This window comes from Dasypus novemcinctus, chromosome 1 (assembly GCF_030445035.2).
Source record: "Dasypus novemcinctus isolate mDasNov1 chromosome 1, mDasNov1.1.hap2, whole genome shotgun sequence".
NCBI classification, from domain to species: domain Eukaryota; kingdom Metazoa; phylum Chordata; class Mammalia; order Cingulata; family Dasypodidae; genus Dasypus; species Dasypus novemcinctus.
The window spans coordinates 91,978,371-91,996,834 of NC_080673.1; the positions used below are offsets into that span (position 1 = coordinate 91,978,371).

An 18,464-nucleotide genomic window follows, 5' to 3' on the forward strand; every position below is an offset into this window, starting at 1 on the left:
AATATTTAATAAGTGTCCTTTACTTGGATTTTTCCTATTAAATTCTCTCTATAACACCATGGAGTGAATATTAATATTCTCATTTCTTCAATGGATAAACTAAGGCATAGAAAGGTTATTTAGTTGCCTATATTCCCCAGATTTAGTAAGTGATAGAGCTTGGATTTAAAGCCATGGATTCCCCAGTTTAGGGGCCAGAATCCAAATCATAAACTAGTACCTCCCTCAAAAGAGTTTTGAGAATAATCCTTTGTCAAAGTTGATAACTCTTTTGAGGATTAAAAGTGTCTGTTGGGAAAGGGACTTGGCCCAGTGGTTAGGGCGTCCATCTACCACATGGGAGGTCTGCGGTTCAAACCCGGGGCCTCCTTGACCTGTGTGGAGCTGGCCCATGAGCAGTGCTGATGCACGCAAGGAGTGCCCTGCCACGCAGGGGTATCTCCCGTGTAGGGGAGCCCCACGCGCAAGGAGTGTGCCCCCGCAAGGAGTGCGCCCCCGTAAGGAGAGCCGCCCAGCGCGAAAGAAAGTGCAGCCTGCCCAGGAATGGCCCCGCCCACACTTCCCGTGCTGCTGATGACAACAGAAGTGGACAAAGAAACAAGACGCAGCAAATAGACACAGAGAACCAGACAACCGGGGGAGGGGGGATTAAATAAATAAATAAATCTTTAAAAAAAAAAAAGTGTCTGTTATACATGTGTTTTATTAAACATTGGTTAGGTTTTATGGCTTAAATGACAGATTCTAAGAATTCTTGAAAATTGTCTTCTGGTTCATTCAGTGCATAACCATGTAATGGTTTGATGTGTTCTTGAATGTTCCCAGAAAATAGTTTCTTGGGTGTATCAGATATAATTTGATAAATGACTGATTTTAATGGGTCTCCCCACTGCTCACTTCTAGGGGCCCAGAGCCCCTGAGTCTTAAGGGCTAAATGGATGTATCAAATGGCTGTGTAGCCACGTGGTTTGTGGTTCTCTTTGGGAAATGACGTTGCCGCCTGATTCCATAAGAACTGAACATTTACAGGCAAAACTGTCCTGCCAAAGGGTGTTCTTTGCACAATAGGCAATTAAAATGTGAATATGTTTCATTTTTAGGAGCTGTTAGTGGTGATTTTTGTGGTATTATGATGTTAGATTAAGTAAGAGAAATTAGTTTAGAATGAACTAGAACTGTGATCATTCCTGACAAGTTGTGACAGTGAATTTCTTTTAAACGGTGAAGAAGCTTTTCTTGTTGTGGAGATATTTACTAGGAACAATCTCCTCCTCTTTCTCTCAGACAGAGAGAGTCCTTTTTGGGGGGTTGTTAAAAAATAATGTGAAAAAAAAAAACAGGGGAAAACCCATTTAAAGAACAGGAAAAATAAGTAAAAAGAACCTATATTTCTAACATTGAGACAAAATAGTTTCCTTTTGATATACGTGTATACATATTTTAGGCTTTTTTTTTCCTGAATCTATGCTTATAATTCAAGCATTTTTGCAAATGAGTTCATAGGGTTATTATTCTATTGGAATCTATTTTTTAAATTAATATTTTCTGTGTGCTTATCTTTTCCATGTGAATAAATATAGGTTGCTACTATCAATTGTTATAGCAGGATACTATCCAATCACATGAGTAGTCCAATTTATTGATTTTTTCCCTCTATTATGGATTTCCAAGCTTTTGTTTTAGACAGTGCTACAACGAAACTGTGTTAAAATTATATATTTATAATCTGTTTTTGCTGTTGTGCATTGCTTATTCATATAACAGTGATTTATGAGAGCTTTTTGTATATAAAGCATATAATCCATTTTGATCACCTACCTTCCTGAAATAATAATAGGTCAAAACTATTATACAACAAAATTATAATTACTTTTCTCTGTTTCTTTACCGCTGTACTGTTGAGGTATATCTGCTAGTTATTGTGTGAACAACTAGCTATTTGTTACAAAAAGATGTTTTCCAGCATTATCTTGGTTCATGATGTTTTATTTCATTAAAGAAGATTCTAATTTAGCTCTTTTGACCCTTGTAGGTGGGTCCAGTAACCAGAAAGGACATTTTATTTAATTTCACTAATCAAAAGAAGGTATCTGTTGTTGTAGCAGTTTCTGAGAATCTGAAATTTAGGATTAAAGAAGGTTCCTGGTAGAATGAGACTAGCACCAAAGAATGTTTCTTTATTTCAGGGATAATCTATCATTCATCCCACAGATATTCATGGAAGGTGCTTATTTTGAAAGTCACTGTGCTGAGCCCTGTTGTGGATGTAGCAACGCTGAACACAGTCACTATCCTCTGGGAGCTTACAGTGTAGTTAAGAGAGAGACACTTGTGCAGACACACACCCCTAACAACACAGAGTGAGGCAGGAACTGCATCACTAGTACAAACCCAGCTGTGCAAGAATAGCAGACTTGCCACGCCATTCTAGGGTGCTGCAACCCATTCTAACAATTGCAAAGGGCAGTGGTTTTTTATATATGCTATTCTTTCTTTATCTGCTTTTAAGTTCATTGTGGTCCATTCAAAGTGAGGTAGACACTATTTGGTTTACTTGTTTATTTTAAAATGGTTAGGCAGCTCTGTTTGGGCTTGGCCAGGAAAGGTGCTTAGTAAGTACCTTTTTTTAAATTAAGAGGGGTACACATATTAAGTGACCTAAGACTATTTAAGAACTCCAGGCTATTTATAGAGCTTTTGAAATGAGCAAGTTTCTAAACATTACTACCATGTTACCTGTGGATTGGCAAGAGAGGAGGCTAGGAGTTAGACCCGCTTGTGTTGAGATGTTGGTATTGTGTCTCTATTTTATTAGTGCCATAACCAGACGTCTCTACTTGTATTTTCTCTGTTCTTTTTAGCTGTGTTTTAAATGGTTGTTGTCAGACTTGACTACAGTTAGATAGAATCTCTTGAAAGTAAATAAGTGTTCATTTGTTTATATTGTGTAATAGCTAAGAGCTCAAATCCAGGATGGACCCCTTACTAACTGTGTGATGGGAAATTAATCTTTCTGTTTCCATTTCTTTACTTGTAAACACTTGAAAAATTTCAAGATATCCTTAAGATTGCTGGAAACACAGCAGGAGAAGCTGCTTTGAAAGTGATGTTACTTAGTTATTTAATATAGAAACTGTTTGGTCAAAACCCATGAGTGGGAATCACTATACTGCTGAGAATAAGGTGACAAGATAAGTCTGCAAATTGCAGGCTAGTGTGCTTTCATGCCTTATATATAATTTACAGAAAACACTAAGCTGAAAAAAAAGTTAAGTAATGCAAGATTATATTAACTAGGTTTTTTGAGGGTCTCTTATGGATCTCATTGGGGAAATGAGTCAGAGATTAAACTTAAAAAAAAAAAAAAAAGTTTCCTCCCAATATGGCCAGGTATCATTTATGAAAGAACAGAAGCGTCTGTGTAGTGGTGAGAGAAATGTGATATTTAACCTACAAATGAGAAAATGGTTCATAGTTCAGAGCCATCTAAGATGTTTATGGTTTCTTATGTTTTGTTTTTGTGTATGTATGTTTGTTTAATAGTTCTTAACCAGGAATGAATTCAGCATTGTTCTTGCAATGTGACATTTGAAACTTCTTGGCTACCTGAGAAAAACAAATTTTAACAGGCTTCCCCCATCCCCAGGGTTCTTAGAAGGTCTTTTCTGACCCTGTGTCCCTGAACCAGCCCCTCACTTTTTTGAGCACCAGTTTTCCTATCTGTAAAGTAGTCATAACAAATACTTGTTATGTGACTAAGGCATGGCCCCTCTCTGGAAGCACCTTGGCTGCAACAGGCTCCCAGTAAATGTCAGTGTGCATTTTGGTGTCAGATGTTTGAGCTGGCTCAGAGATGGAAACACACTTATATTTCTCTAGAGTTGTCTTATCAGTAGTGAAAGCATCGGAATTGTCCTTAGAGCTTTAGCAAAGAATTTTTTTTCCTGACGTAGGGGCGAAGAATGTTCTGATGGTATGATGTAGGTAGTAGATTGCCTGACTACTGCTTTTCCCTGGCTTCGGGATGGGGGTGAGTAGATCGAGGTGTGCATTAATATCTTTCCAGGACCCCCAGAAGTGCAGATTTATCCTCCCAAGTATAATCTGGGCATCTAACTTGAATAATTTCACTGGATTGGATGCTTACCCTTTAAAGTCTGCGTTTGCAGAATCAGTCTATATACATTCCTCTTCTCACAGTCCTAACATATTCCTAGGATTCCTTGCCCTCAGCTGTCTTCTAGATGCACCATTTTCATGAGTAAACATTTTGTTGTTTTAAAGTCACAAGGTAGCTCCTTTGACAAGGATTAGCCACAGATTATTTTCCTCATGGAGATCCTCAAGGCATGAGGAGGGTTTTCCCCTCCAGCTCTTCAGGGCTGATCCCTCCCCTGACACAGACACGGGCACTGGGGCAGTGAGGGAAGGAGCTGGTTTAGTCGGTTTGGGAAGGAAGGGAAGTCAGAGTCAGTTGATAGGTCAGTTCTATAAATCAGTGGAGTGACTTTATATTTTTGTTGCAGATTCCCGTCAAAGAATTTGAACCATTGTATGGTTTCTGAATTACATACCTGAACTACGTAACTGTCTAATACCTCAGGTACAGCATGTACTTAGGGCAGGGCTTCTTGTCATTGATGGAAGCTACAATTCTGTATTTCAAGTAAAATTGATAATTTCTAATTAACTTGGTCATTTTGTTTATCAGATCTTGTTATAGATTTTAGTTCTAATGCAAGCTTTTAAAAAGTTGATGTTAGAAGTAAGAGCAGGAGAATTGCATCCATCATCCATGCAGAATCTAAGCCCCCTCTCGATTTAGAGGTGGAGAGGATATCACCATCCCAAGGTCCACAGGATGGAGGAATAAAATATGGATTAGAGAGGGGGAAAAAAAGAAGTAGAAGTGTTTTCTTTGCCATATTCTTAGTGATGTTTAGCATCCTCTTCATTCCACTTCACACCTTGCTCATGGGACACACAGAGCAAATGGGCCCCTCAGCAACAATCAAATAGTAAATACTTTCTTAAATCTTATGTTCTTAAATATTAAAAATATATTCAAGTTCTAGTAGTTTCTTACTGTACCCAAATAGGTAATTCCGTATACTGTTTGTATGGGAGATTTGCTCTAGAGTGATGACTGATGAAAGAAAAGGAGAACCATATTCCTCTCTCTCCCAATAAGACATTTCTGACAATCTGGCTGTTTTGTGTTTTCTATGAAAACTGGCATTTTTTTTACTTTTAAGTTTGAGGCTAGCATCGCCATTCACACAGCATTCATGAGAATTCTCCTCTTTTTGGCCTGTTGGGTTTGTCCTTTGCTTTGCAGGTTCCTTGCAGATTGCTCACAACCGCCTGGGTGTGCTGCACATAGGGCTGCGGGCTGAGGCTGTTTCGTCCTCGTGTGGTCCAGCTGAGTTGCATCATTTGAGGTTGTGCTTTACCCTGACCTTGTGGTGTCCCCTGCTCACCCCTCCTGTGGTCCTGCCTTTCAGCAGCTGTGTGGGAATTCTGCTGCCTTCCTTTCCCCTAGATTAGATGTCTGCACTAGAGCCCTTGCTATTTTAAACCAGAAGTGTACTGTGTGTGCAAGTGATGAAACAGCTTAAAAAGAAAGCTCTATGCTATCTGAGACGGTTCTCAGTCTTTCACCAGCATGTTGAAAACTGGGCACAGTCCAATTCTTGATATATTCTTGCACATTTTGATGGCAGAACTCTTTGCCAATCCCCAGAAGGACCTGCCTGATAAGGAGCTGGTCCTTTGACTTGGAAAAGGCAGGAGGGCGATTTAAAGTCATCTCTGAAGTAGAAGGACTGTTTCTTTAACACAGGTCTGTGACCAGCTAGCTTTGTTCTTTGCTGAAGAAATAACCAAAGGAAATGTGCTTAAATTGTTGAAAGAATTTAGGTTGGAAGAATTAGTTCAGAGGGAGGGATTAATAAACATTGGGATGGTTTATCAAAGGAAAGCATGGAATCTGGTTATTTAAAGATATTAAGAATAAATGTTTATTTGTATGAGGCCATTTAAATGCCTCACCTAGAGGGATTGCAGACGTGGGGCTGTGCCTGTTAGTACTGTCCCCACCCAGCTTGCCTCCCCCACGATTTCACCTCTAAGTCAGTTTCCTTTTCTTTGCAATAAGCAGCATGCAAACCTTCCAGGCCTTTCCAGAGATTATATTCCTACCTGAAGGGAAAAATAAATAGGCTAGCATATAGATTATGCTATATAACGAGTCTCCTGTGTATTATTACGGTGTTAGCACCTCAATTCTCATTTATGGCAATTTTTGCTGAGGGGCAGTCTTAGAAGTGTGTGACCCCCACAGCTACTGAGGCTGCTGGGATTGGGTGCACTTTCAGTTTGTCTCTGCCCAGCCCCTGCAGTGCCTCTCTCAAGGTTGGTGGTTGAGCAGATGGTGCTGAATTATCTCACATGCTGCTCAGGTGACTACAATTCTAAAATTTTAAATTCAGGTTTCTCCGAGGAGAGCATTGAAGAATGTTGGGCTCGCTGGAAAGAGTTTAGGAAAAGCTGAACGCTCAGTGGTGAGCAGGGGGCCTGGGTTCGGTTAGCCACATATTGACTTTTCCTTAGGTATGAATGAGAAGCCTGCGATGCTTCCAGTGGCTACTTTGCTTGTTACTTGGCTGGTAGAAGGCTGAAAACAGAATCATAAATGAATGCTTTTGTCTGATACTCTGTAATCAGATTGGGGCCTTGGGATATGGAATATGTGACAAGTTTATTAAGAATGCAACCTAGAGAAAAAATTTTAATAACACTGGAACTTACTTCTTGCCTTTTTTGAAACTGGTAAAATTAGGGAAAGATGGCATTTTTCCAAGAGAAAAATATCTAGACTTTGAGAAGTTATTATTCAAATTTTCTTGCTGAATTTTACTTTTGCAGTTCTGAATTCATGCAATTCATACCCCTTCCCCCAAAACAAACAAAAAACAAACCCAAAATAGAAAAAGCATTGAAACTGTAACCTAGTAAACAGAAGTAGGCAAGCTGTTCAGAGAAAGTTTTCTAATTCAGTACAGTTTCAGACAAAATTTTCAAAGAAAGAGTTTACAGTTATGTACCTTCCAACAAGCCCATTGAGTCAAAATCCTATCTACCAGACAAAGGCAGCTTTTGTTCACCAATTACTTGGTGTTTCAGAACTAAGATTTTGTACAGAATGAAAGGACACAGTTATTTCATAGCCATTTCTTCAATGTCAATAAGTTTTAGAACTTCAACTTGGAAAAGTAAAAGAACTGATGGCTCAAGGACTCATCTATGTAAATAATATTAAATCTTTGTGAAAAGGGGATGTTAATAAATGAGATGTGTTTAATTTTGGAAATTCTTTTAAAATTCTTCTACTTCCCTACTCTTTCTGTCCTAAAATCTTGTCAATTCATTACACCTAGAGTTTCTCTGTAGAGTTATATATATTAATTAGAGCAGACAGTTTCAAAAGCGGCAATTTAAGTTTGGAATTGGAATATCAGCGGGTTTTCTGCTAGGTAGGGAGTAGAGGTTCCTCGACATACTTAACACTGTACATAACACTACAGATGTGGTATCCTGATTTTATGGTTGGTCTGCTAATTTTCTCTGTGGATTTTAAATGCAGTAGTGGGTTATTTACACAGTGTTCTTAATACTAGAGCCTAAACTGTCTTTTCTTTTGTTTTTTGTTTTTTTAATCAAAAGTAGTTTTACTCTTATTTGTCATTTTAAGGAAGATTAGAATATTAGTGCTGATATATTTTGGTTATTGTGTCCTTAAGAATTTTTCCCCTGTGTTCAGTCGCTTCAAGCGTTGATTCAGATGTCAAGGTATAAAAATGGTAGGCTCATTTGTGTCTGTGTCTAGAGCCAGAATTGAAAACCTCCTTTGACTTTTCTGTTCTTCTGCTAATAAGGACTCATGCGTTTACAATTTCCCAAATACAGCTATGATTTATTACAAATGCAAATTTGGGCTCTGCTTAATTGGTTGAAAAGGGGGCAGGTGGGGAGGAGGGGCAGTTCTTGAGCAACTGTGCAGTTTCACCTTGCATCAGGTGTCTGCGAAGTATTCAGACCAAGTGCACTTTAGAGTCCCTTTCCCAATTGGATTCACTTACCCCATCGTTTTCATTTTATCCTTCAGGCTTGAAAAAGTGTGTATTTAACCATCAGTTCATTTTGTGTGGTCTGAGTTATAAAATGCCCCTTGCTGGTTTTTCCATATGAAAAACATGTTTTCCATTTGAGGAAACTTATATAATTTTTTTTCCTGCGCTTTCTTTTGTGCTGCTTTAAATTAAAAGCAAATGTATCTCCCTCCCCTTCATTCTTGCTTCCCCACCCCCATCTTTGCATGTTCCAATTAAGGAGTTGTGAAAATAAGTCATCTTTCGGCTTTTGTTACTTTAAAACAGCTATCGGTGATGTCAGAGTCAATACTAAAAGCATTAAGAATGCTGGCAGAATGTAATGCAGCTGCAATCCAACATGATGCTGGAAATGGGGTTGAGAGCATAAAGGCTTTCCATATTCCCAGGGCGCACAACTGCTCGCGGCCTTGGCTTTGATCTCTTCAAAGGCTGCTGCCTCCTCCTAGATGGAGAGACTTGGCTGCCACTCGCTTGCATTGAAAAAAGGCAGAGGTCTCTATTCAGGCAGAAATCAATCACTGTGTAGAAACAATTATGTGTAATTCAACCATCATGAAAACAGGACGAGATTACGGGTTTGTTACCTGAGTGACTGTGTGGAGACGGGGAGCAGAGAACACTGGAGTCCTGCTGACATGCCACATCTCGATGACAATTATAGACATATGAATGATGTGGCGGGTGGGGGAGGCGTGATGACAAATGCTGGTCACGCTGTCCAGCAGAGCAGAAAATGAGGTTACAATTGGGAGATAATGTTTGCATATGTAACCGTATTTCAGCAAGCTGAATAACTTCAGGGAACAGACCCTCAAAAACTCTTGTGGATATTTACATGCTCCTACACTAGCAAGGGAATTTGATATTACCTGAATTAAAGACAAAAGTAATCCAAATAATTTAAGGATTATACAGAAGGAGAGAAAGAAAGTGAATTTAACTTTGGGTTATTACGTTTGCTATTTTGAAGTAGATATACTACTTACTCCGAACTCTGAAAATGCTACTAAGTTTCTAACTTAACAGACGTGAGTCTGTCTTTAAGCATCTTCTGGTTCAAGAATAACATTTTTGTTTTGAATTTGTTAACCTGTCCCCAAACCAAGCATCATGTGTTTTCATCTTGATTTAAGCTCTTTAGGGAAATAATTTTGTCAGTTGTGCCATCTTCTCTTGTTTTCAGATGTTATCTTTCTAAGGCAACCTTTTGAAATGTGTTGAAGTTTCCTTTCATTGTGAATAAAACCAGGGTCTTTTTTTCTAGGTAGGAAACAACTCTGTGCTCTACGTAGAAGCACACTTAATCTCAGCCCTGGCACGCAAACCTGTCAAGGCATTTTATTTTTATTTTAACTTGCTCTTGTCACCTAACAAAGGCGTAGGAGTAACCTTGCATTTGGCCAGCTAGCCTGGCTAAGGGAGGGAAAACGGCAAAATAAGATGAAAACCTAGATGGCTGATTATAAAACAGTATTGCTGCTGCTCAGTTTGATGCCCAGGCCTGGGTTTACCTTTTATGCTGCTCCAGCTTAGACATCAGAGGCGTGAGAGCTGCTTTGAGTTACAGATCTTCAAACAATAAGTCAAAACAAAAAATCAATCCCCTCCGGTCCCTGGGTGCAGTTATCTAAAGATAAAAGAGAAAAATAAAGTTATGCTAAGGCAGATAGAGGAAAGGAGCAGATATGCCAAGGAAACACGGAGGACTAGTTGCAGAGTTGAAGTGGGCCTTGTGTGAGCCAACATCAATGAATTTTTATCTTATCAAAAAGTTTTAGGGTTGCCAGTTCTTTCCAGACTGGATGTAGTCTGCTCCAGGGCTGCCTGCAGCATTGGCTTCAGTGGAGTTGCCCTCCCCTCCCCCTTAAATATAACCACATCGGAATTAGAGTGCATTTCACTCAGGGTATAAACCTTGACACAGACTTCAACAGCAAATTAGGGGTTTTGATAATCCCTTGATAGTTTGAATATAAATGGAGAGAAGTTTTTTAAAAAAATGATTATTGATAGCTATAGATTTACATGAAAAGCAAGGCAAATCTTTATAGCGTGTGTTCTTTCTTTAAGCCAAATAAATTTCTAAGGAGAGCTGGAAAGCCCCCATGAATTCCTTTTGAGGTAAGAAATCTGTGTTTTTCTTCTTTCTAATGGGTAATATCAGGTATTTTTTGAGATAAACTTTATCTGGAGCATTTTGGTCAGCATTTTGGTAGATGGACCAGTATGCATTTTTATGACTCTAAGATAGAGCTTTAAAAAAGGCTTACGTTTTTAGATTTATATTCTTATAGAATAGTGAGTATATTTGTCCAATAATTTTATAGCTGTAAGCATTTCTGAGATCATCCAAAGTACAGTTTGGTTAATTAGCTTCACTAAAAGTCTTTCACAAACTGGCCACACAGATTTCACATTTCTCCTTCCCTTTGGTTCCTTTTTATTTTTCTAACTGACAGAGTAGTGTCCCTGAGTTTCTGAATGCACGGAGACCAGGTTTTCTGTCCATCTCCCCAACCACTGTGGAGCTGAGTCTGCCTCAGTCGTGTAATCTGTGCTGGATATGGTCACATTTCACAGCCATTTAGGATTTCAGTTTCCAGGTTTAAATGGAGAAAAAGGCTAGTTTGCTTGCATTCTTAGATCTAGATGCCCTGCTATTTAAAGAAACTTGGTCTATATATAAACTATAGTTATTCATTTGAGTAAAACCGTCATAGCTTTCATCTGAATAGTTTAGATGACTCACTGTTTTTGAAAATTAAGTAAACTCAAATGGAAAACAACCACATACTGCCAGTTACAACTTTTATTTCCTAGTACAGAGCCATTTTCACACACCTAAGGCTTATTTTTTAAAAAATATTAATGAATGCACTTTACTGTAAACCTTGAAGCTTAGCAGGCCCTTAGAGAAGTGGAATGAAGATTCCTTCTAGTTCCTGATAATTAAGCTCTAGTAGGGAATCTCAATCTATATTTTCTGGTCTTTGTCCTCCAACTCTCCCTCAGGCTGGGTTCAGCAAGCATTTCCACTCTTGTCTCTCACCCTTTCCTATCCTTAATCCTTTCTTGTTTTCCTTCCAGGCTACTCAGAGGATGTTTTTTTAAGTGGCTGCGTATTTACATGCAAAGAAAGAAGGCAGAGGAGGAGTAGGGCCAGGTGGTCTGTGTGCCACATGGCGAGCTCCTTTCTGGCCTTGTGGGAGAACTAAATTCTGAACTCTTTTACTCTTATACAGGCAATGGTAGCTCCAAGGGGGTGAGATGAGGGGCTTTAGCCTCCATTATCTCCAGCCAATACCCTCAGTCGCCCACCTAAACATCTTTGTGTGCCAAATAAAACCATTCTTGAAGATACAACCTCTAGTTCCTTCTTTCAACCATGCTATGTAGAAATGCATACAGTGGTACTTTCCCATGTTTCCCATTTGACGCTAGGTAGACTGTCAGGCATACTCACCTGTATATGTGTGTTTGTTTATGTGTATGTTTAAAGGCCGTAAAGCAGACTCTCTGACTTGAATCCCAGCTCCACCATTTACTGGTTGTGGGACCTTATGCAAATTGCTTAACTTTCTCATCCTCAATTTCCTTATCTGTATAATGAGAGTAATAGTAGCTATTTATGGGTTTGTGTACACTGAGATGCAAATGCAGAGCGCAGTACTTGCCATTTAGGTGCTGATAAATATTAGTAATTATTATCGTTGTTAGAAAAGACCTCAATTAAAACATTATTTGTATTTTGTTACTAACTTTTTTAAGATGTACTATCTCATTTATTTGTGCTTTTTTAATATTTTTATTTCCACTTTTGACCTGTTCCCAGAATGGAGCCCCGTGTGTGGAGGGAAATGTTAGGTCCAGCAGGTCTCATCTAAGCCAGTATTTCCACTGAAGAAGCAGAAATAAGAGGTTTTGTTGTGGTGGTGCTAGGGGCTGCAAAAATAATGTATTGTTAATTTTTAAGTTAATTAGGTTTTTGCTATTTGGAATTTAGGAAAACAATCATAATTCACATATTTCTAGCCTTTTTAATCTACTAAAGGAAATAGCCATCTCAAAGGAAAAATTTTAAATTTATACAAATGTTAAATTTTGGCATATTGTATTTAGTTGGATATATTCCATATAGGAAAATATTAAGCTCTCATTTCAAAGTCTGTGCGTATGTAATTCACCAGCATTTTGGAATGATGAAAAGGAAAGACATATTCAGAAACTTTGAATCACAAATAAAATATGAGTTAAGTGTTTTAAATTTACAAGATTCAGAGACATGGTGGATGAGATAAGCAAGATTCAGGTTTATAGATTATTTTAGTTCTCTGGGAGTGAAACTAGGTTCGGGACAGCAAAATAACTGATTTCTTTCCTTTCAACATTCACACCTTGCTCCTCTTTTCCACCAGCACATATAGCCTCTCCCCATTGTGCCAACAAGTCATCCATGTGTCTTTCAGGGCAGTTACATTACATATAAACTCCAAATTGAAAATCCAAGTTGCAATGTGAAGATAAAATAGTACATAGACCATCTATTTTAATAGGAAATCTCTAACGTTGATGATTTGTGGTGTTCTTGTAAAAAAATTGAACATTATTTAAATATTTAAAAAACTATTTTACTATTTTTTGCTTCAGCATTCTGTACTATTTGAAGAATAATTCTAATATTTATTTAGAGAAGGGGCACCAAAATATCTTTTAATTAGCACTGATTAAAGTCAACTAAAAAATATCTAAAATAAGGAAAAAGACTGACTTTTTGATAAGCCCAAAGATACTTTGAGTTAATTTGCTTTATCCTTAGTAGAAATGACCAGAGAGTCTCTCCTCTCAGAATTTTAAAGGAAGACTCAGAGCCTTTATTTGTAGCTTTTTAATTTTCTGTGACTATATATTTATTTCGTAGCTTCTTAAGAATCATTGGCAGCCATCTCCCTTTTTATTCTTGGATGTGTGGAGTCAGAACAGTATTTTCAAAATCTTACAAGTACTGGGAAGTGGACGTGGCTCAACTGATAGAGCGTTCGCCTACCATATGGAGGGTCCAGGGTTCGATACCCAGGGCCTCTTGGCCCATGTGGTAAGCTGACCCACGCGCGCTGTCGCACACAACGAATGCTGTGCCACACACGGGCGCCCCCACGCAAGGAGTGCACCCTGCAAGGAGATGCCCCACGTGAAAAAAGAGCAGCCTGCCCAGGAGTGGCACTGTACCACCAAGAGGTGACACAGCAAGATTACACAACAAAAAAGAGATGCAGTTTCCCGGTGCTGCCTGATAATGCAAGCGGACACAGAAGAACACACAGTGAATGGACACAGAGAGCAGACAACAGGGGGGAAGGGGAGAGAAATAAATAAAATGAATCTTAAAAAAAAAAAAATTCTTACAAGCATAGTAGGGTAAATAATGACAAAACATTTATATTTTAAAAAGAAAAAACCAAGCTCTGTTGGCAGGCAAACGACTCTATGTTATTTGATTTGCCTATTCAGAATTAAATACTTTACTTTTTGAAACATGTAAATCATAAGTTTCATTCTACTGTTATTAGACTCCTGAGAGGCAAACTTCTGGCATTTGATCCAGTACATTGCTGAGCTTTCCAGATTTGGGTGGGGTATCCAGACCTGCAACTGATACTATGCAGCAAAAGCATATAAAGTTTAAAAAAAAAGAAAAGAAAAAGAAGAAATTTAAGGAAATGTACATTGTCATTAGAAATATTTGAACCGGCTATGTGTGTGTATATATACATATCTATATATATACACACACACTATATAGTATATATATATACAAACATATACTTGTACATTTATTTATATATCTACATTCATATATAAAAGTTTCTATAAAGATTAATTCTTTGATTTTAGAACATTTGGTTGAATACCCAGTTGAACTTAAGTTTTAAAGATTTGGAAGATTTTGTGTAATATAAGGACAAAACATAAATGGTTGACAGAAAGGTAGGAGTTTTATAAAATGTTAAGCCAACCCCAAATGGAAAATTATATAAAGTGTTCTTCATGGAACTTATAGGATTTGCTTGTATCTCTTAGAAAAGATGAATTTTGCTTCATAATTTTAAAGTTGTTAATTTGATTATCTCCTGAGAAGTATTTGGCATTAAAATTAAGACTTATTTATTTTTTTTCTCACTCTTGACTTCCACCACAACCCTACCAATCCCACCTGAATTTTAACCCTTGAAGGATTTAATTGTCTTTCCACACCTCATCATTGCCTTCACATGAACAGCTGTGCTGCTGCCCGGAAAAGGGAGAACAGTCAGCCTATTTGCCTAGTAATTTTGTGGCTGATTTTCTTTATGGCTGGGTGTAAGGAAGAAGTCAACTCAAGAACTTTTGAAAGGATGTATTTAATCATCCATACTTTTTGATGTACAGTTCACAATTGGGGGATGGGGCATAAGCCAACAAGAGTAAGCTCCTTGCTGCCCATGGGGTTCCAGGGAGGAGGACAGAAGGAATTGCAGGCTGTAAGAGGGATTGGCCCTTGACAGGCCCAGAGTGGATAATTACCTACAGGGTATGGCTTGAGGAGGCCTACGAGTCTCTGCTTGCCTAAAAATTTCTCCCGTGCCAGCAGTCTATTGAAGTGTCAGTCAGCCGGCCTTCTAGCTCCCAAATTCCCACTGTTAGAGGCTCTCTACAGACAAAGCAGGGGCCTGGTATCCGACCGGCCCCTGTTCAACAGAAGCTGGGAATGGAAGGGACCTCAGAGGGCATCTGGCCAGACAGTCTGCTGAGGGGCAAACCTCTGCCAGAATCACCCCCTCACCCCTGACTCCCCACCATCCCTCACCCCTACTGCAGTCACCAAAAGTAATGGAATCACTCCTCTGTGTGCATTTGAGACTGCTGTCGTTTGCCTCCCTCCCACTACCTTTGTCACTCTCCCAGGCTAAATCAATCCCAGGCTAACCTTAGGCCTTCCTAGCCCTCTGGTTTCAGACCTTCTGCTGTTCTGGTCCCTGTCATCATTAGATGCTCTATTTTCAAATCCCGAAATGTAGAATTTGAACTGTAACTCAGTACTTAGGTTGGGCTTGACCACCACAGGGTAGAACATCTCGTTCTGGATGTTAGAGTTCTGCTAATGCAGCCCAAGGTTTTAGAGTCTTGACAGACTCTGAACACCTGGACTCAGAGTAGGTTTTGGGCAACTAAAACTCTTGTCTTTTTCCAACAAGTTTGCAGATAGACCCATTGCCTTGCAGAGTTTTACGTTAATGCATGTTAAATACCTTCTTCTTAATGTCCCTTGATCGTTGTTAAACATTTTGGGTCATTTTGGATCCAGTTGCTTTTTATTCTTCCCATTTTCTTGTCAGATGGGAATTTGAAAAGCAGGTACATGCGTTCTCCTTAAAGTTATTGACTAAAATGTATGTAGGGGAACCAGTGTAGCTCGGTGGTTGAGTGCCTGCTTTCCATGTACAAGGTCCCAGGTTCAATCCCCATTTCCTCCATTAAAAAAAAAGTAGAGGCAGGGTTAAAAACAGACTTACTGAACCATTTATCAGTATTCTTTGAGTGTATCGAAAGGATCCTGCTTAGGCTTTGGAGTCAGATACGAATCTTGTATCTGCCTTTGGCATGTTGTGTGACCTTGAGCAATTTGCTTAAGTTCTTATGTTATTAATTTCCTAATGTATAAAATGATGATCTTTCTACTTCATAGAACAGTTGTAACAATTGGAGATCATTTATGCAAATCACAAGCAAAGTACCTAGCACATAGAGGTAGTTAACGATTTTTCTGTTTCTACTTACATTTAAAAAATTTTTTATGATCTCTTTATTTTTTTTTAATGTTACATTAAAAAAATAAGAGGTTCCCATATCACCCTCATGCCACTCCTCCCACATCAACAACCTCTTTCATTATTGTGACACATTCATTTATTTGGTGAATACATTTTGGAGCACTGCTGCACCACATGGAAAATAGTTTACATTGTAGTTTATACTGTCCCCCAGTCCATTCAGTGGGTTATGGCAGGATATATAATGTCCAGCATCTTTGAAAAGTTATAAAAGACATTCTGCCTACATTTTGCAATTACATAGGTAACGTTGAATCCTTCATCCACATGAGGTATTTGAAACAACTGACTGCCCATAAACTTCCAAGTCTTCTCTTTTCTAGGACTGAATGCCAGTTCTTTTTATTGTTCCTCCTGCCCCCATTTGAGTTGCACATTTGAAGGTTAAATAAAAAGTAGGACTGCTTTGGATGAATAACTGACCTTTTCCTCAGCTTTCTTTCACTGTACAGGATTAATTATCAGAATTGATAATTGAGAAGAATGGTGACTTGGGAGCATTGTGGAAAAGGGAAGGGGAATGCTGTCTTCAGAAGGTTAAAAGGAAGAGGAAGTAGACTTATTTTGTGAGTTCACAGAGGACAAACTAATACAGATCCATTTGGGGAGTGGATGTGGCTCAAGCAGTTGAGCATCTGCTTCCCACATAGGAGGTACTGGGTTCGATTCCCAGTGCCTCCTAAAAACAAAAACAAAAAAAGTGGACAACAAGCAAACAAACAAAAAACCAGTTTAGGGGCACTGATTGGCTCAGTGATTGAGTGCCGGCTTCCCATGTATGAGGTTTTGGGTTCAATCACTGGCCCCCAGTAACCCCCCCCCCAAAAAAATAAATATAAGTAAATAAACTTGGTGGCAAAATTTGACCCTGATTAATGTGGAGTTATTTATAGACTTTATACCACTAAGCGTGAATACTCATATGCTTCGCTGCGAAGATATTGTGTTTAATTATAGCGTGCTGCCCCGGACCCAACTGGGGCAATACATATGAATCTATGTGTGGTATAGTACTTTTCTAAAACCAGAAATACTGAGTTATAAAACATCTGACCCCAAGGGTTTCAGATAAGGGGTTATGGGCCTGCATGGATGGGAAGATCGAAGTCTTGGCAAGACCATTATCAGTCTAATTTAAGAAAGACTTCCTCATATACTTAACAATAAAATGAAATTATTTTCCATGGTGATGACATCCCAGACACCAAGATCATTCATGGGAGTGAGGGTGGGGGGCTGTGTGACCATCTCTTAAGGAAGTCTTCAAAGGAATTTATTGAGTAGGAGACTAGTCTTCTAAAGTCCCTTCTAACCTCACATTTATTAAATTAAAATACACAGTTGCTTGGCTTTAGGTGGATGAGATTCAGCTCTTTCCAGGAATTAGGAACTAAAACTAAACATGGGGTTCCATGCTAGAGAGTGCAGGCACCTAATGAAGAAGGAACCTGTAATTGCTTCCCACTTATTATTTGTGTTCCATGATTAAAAAGAAAGCTGTATGTCATTGTATTTATAAACTTGTTTTTCATTGGATTGACCTATCCAGAGATTCTCAAAGTGTGGCCCCTGGATCTACAGCATCAGCTTCACCTGGCAGCTAGTTAGAAATGCAAATTTTCAGTCCCACCGTAGTTGTACTGAGAAGTCTGTGGGTGAGGGCCAGAAATCTGTGTTTTGTTCAACTCTACACGTGATTCTGATGAATGTTAATCAGTAAGTAAGAGTGAGTACTCTAGGCCTCAAAGTATGGTTGGAAATAGGTCCAGGTTACTCTATTTCCTGAAAGGACTGCAAATGAGGGTTAAATGGCAGGGGAAGAATAAAATTATTCTAACTGGCACAAAAAGAGGCTCATTGGGAAGCGTGTACTTTAAGACTTGGGAAAGACTTTAAGGATACAGAATGATGTATCTATCATTCCTGGCTGAGGGAAAAGAACAGTTAACTTCTCCACTGGGGACATGAATTGTCTCCAGGATATCAATTGGGTTATAATACTAATAAGAAAGAACCAAGACAATACTGTCAGCCAGACTGCTAAATGATATTTTTCTTGTGCAGTAGATATGAGATCAATTTTTGGACCCAGGTTCTTACCTTATTTATTCTTGTTAAATTTCATCTTTCTTGAACAAGGCACATCAGTCTAGTCCTGTGATATGTTTTGGATTCCTGAACATTGCCTAATTAGACCATTGTTGTGACTTGAGTTATGGACCCCAGAAAAACATGTTCTTAATTTTAATCCATTCCTGTGGGTATGAACCCATTGTAAACTGGACCTTCTGATAAGGTTACTTCAGTTAAGGTGTGGTCCAACTTTATCAGGATGGGTCTTAATCCTAATACTGGAGACCTTATAGAGAAGGCAACAGAGAGGAAGTCATGGGGAGCAGCTAGAAGCTGGATGTCTGTGGAA

At 38.8% G+C, this 18,464-nt stretch overlaps 1 protein-coding gene across 7 annotated transcripts in view; it reads left to right on the forward strand.

Moving 5' to 3' along the window:
* LEF1 (lymphoid enhancer binding factor 1) overlaps positions 1-18,464 on the forward strand; it is a 138,349-nt gene that overhangs the window by 19,194 nt on the left and 100,691 nt on the right. The gene's annotated exons all lie outside the window — the stretch shown is intronic.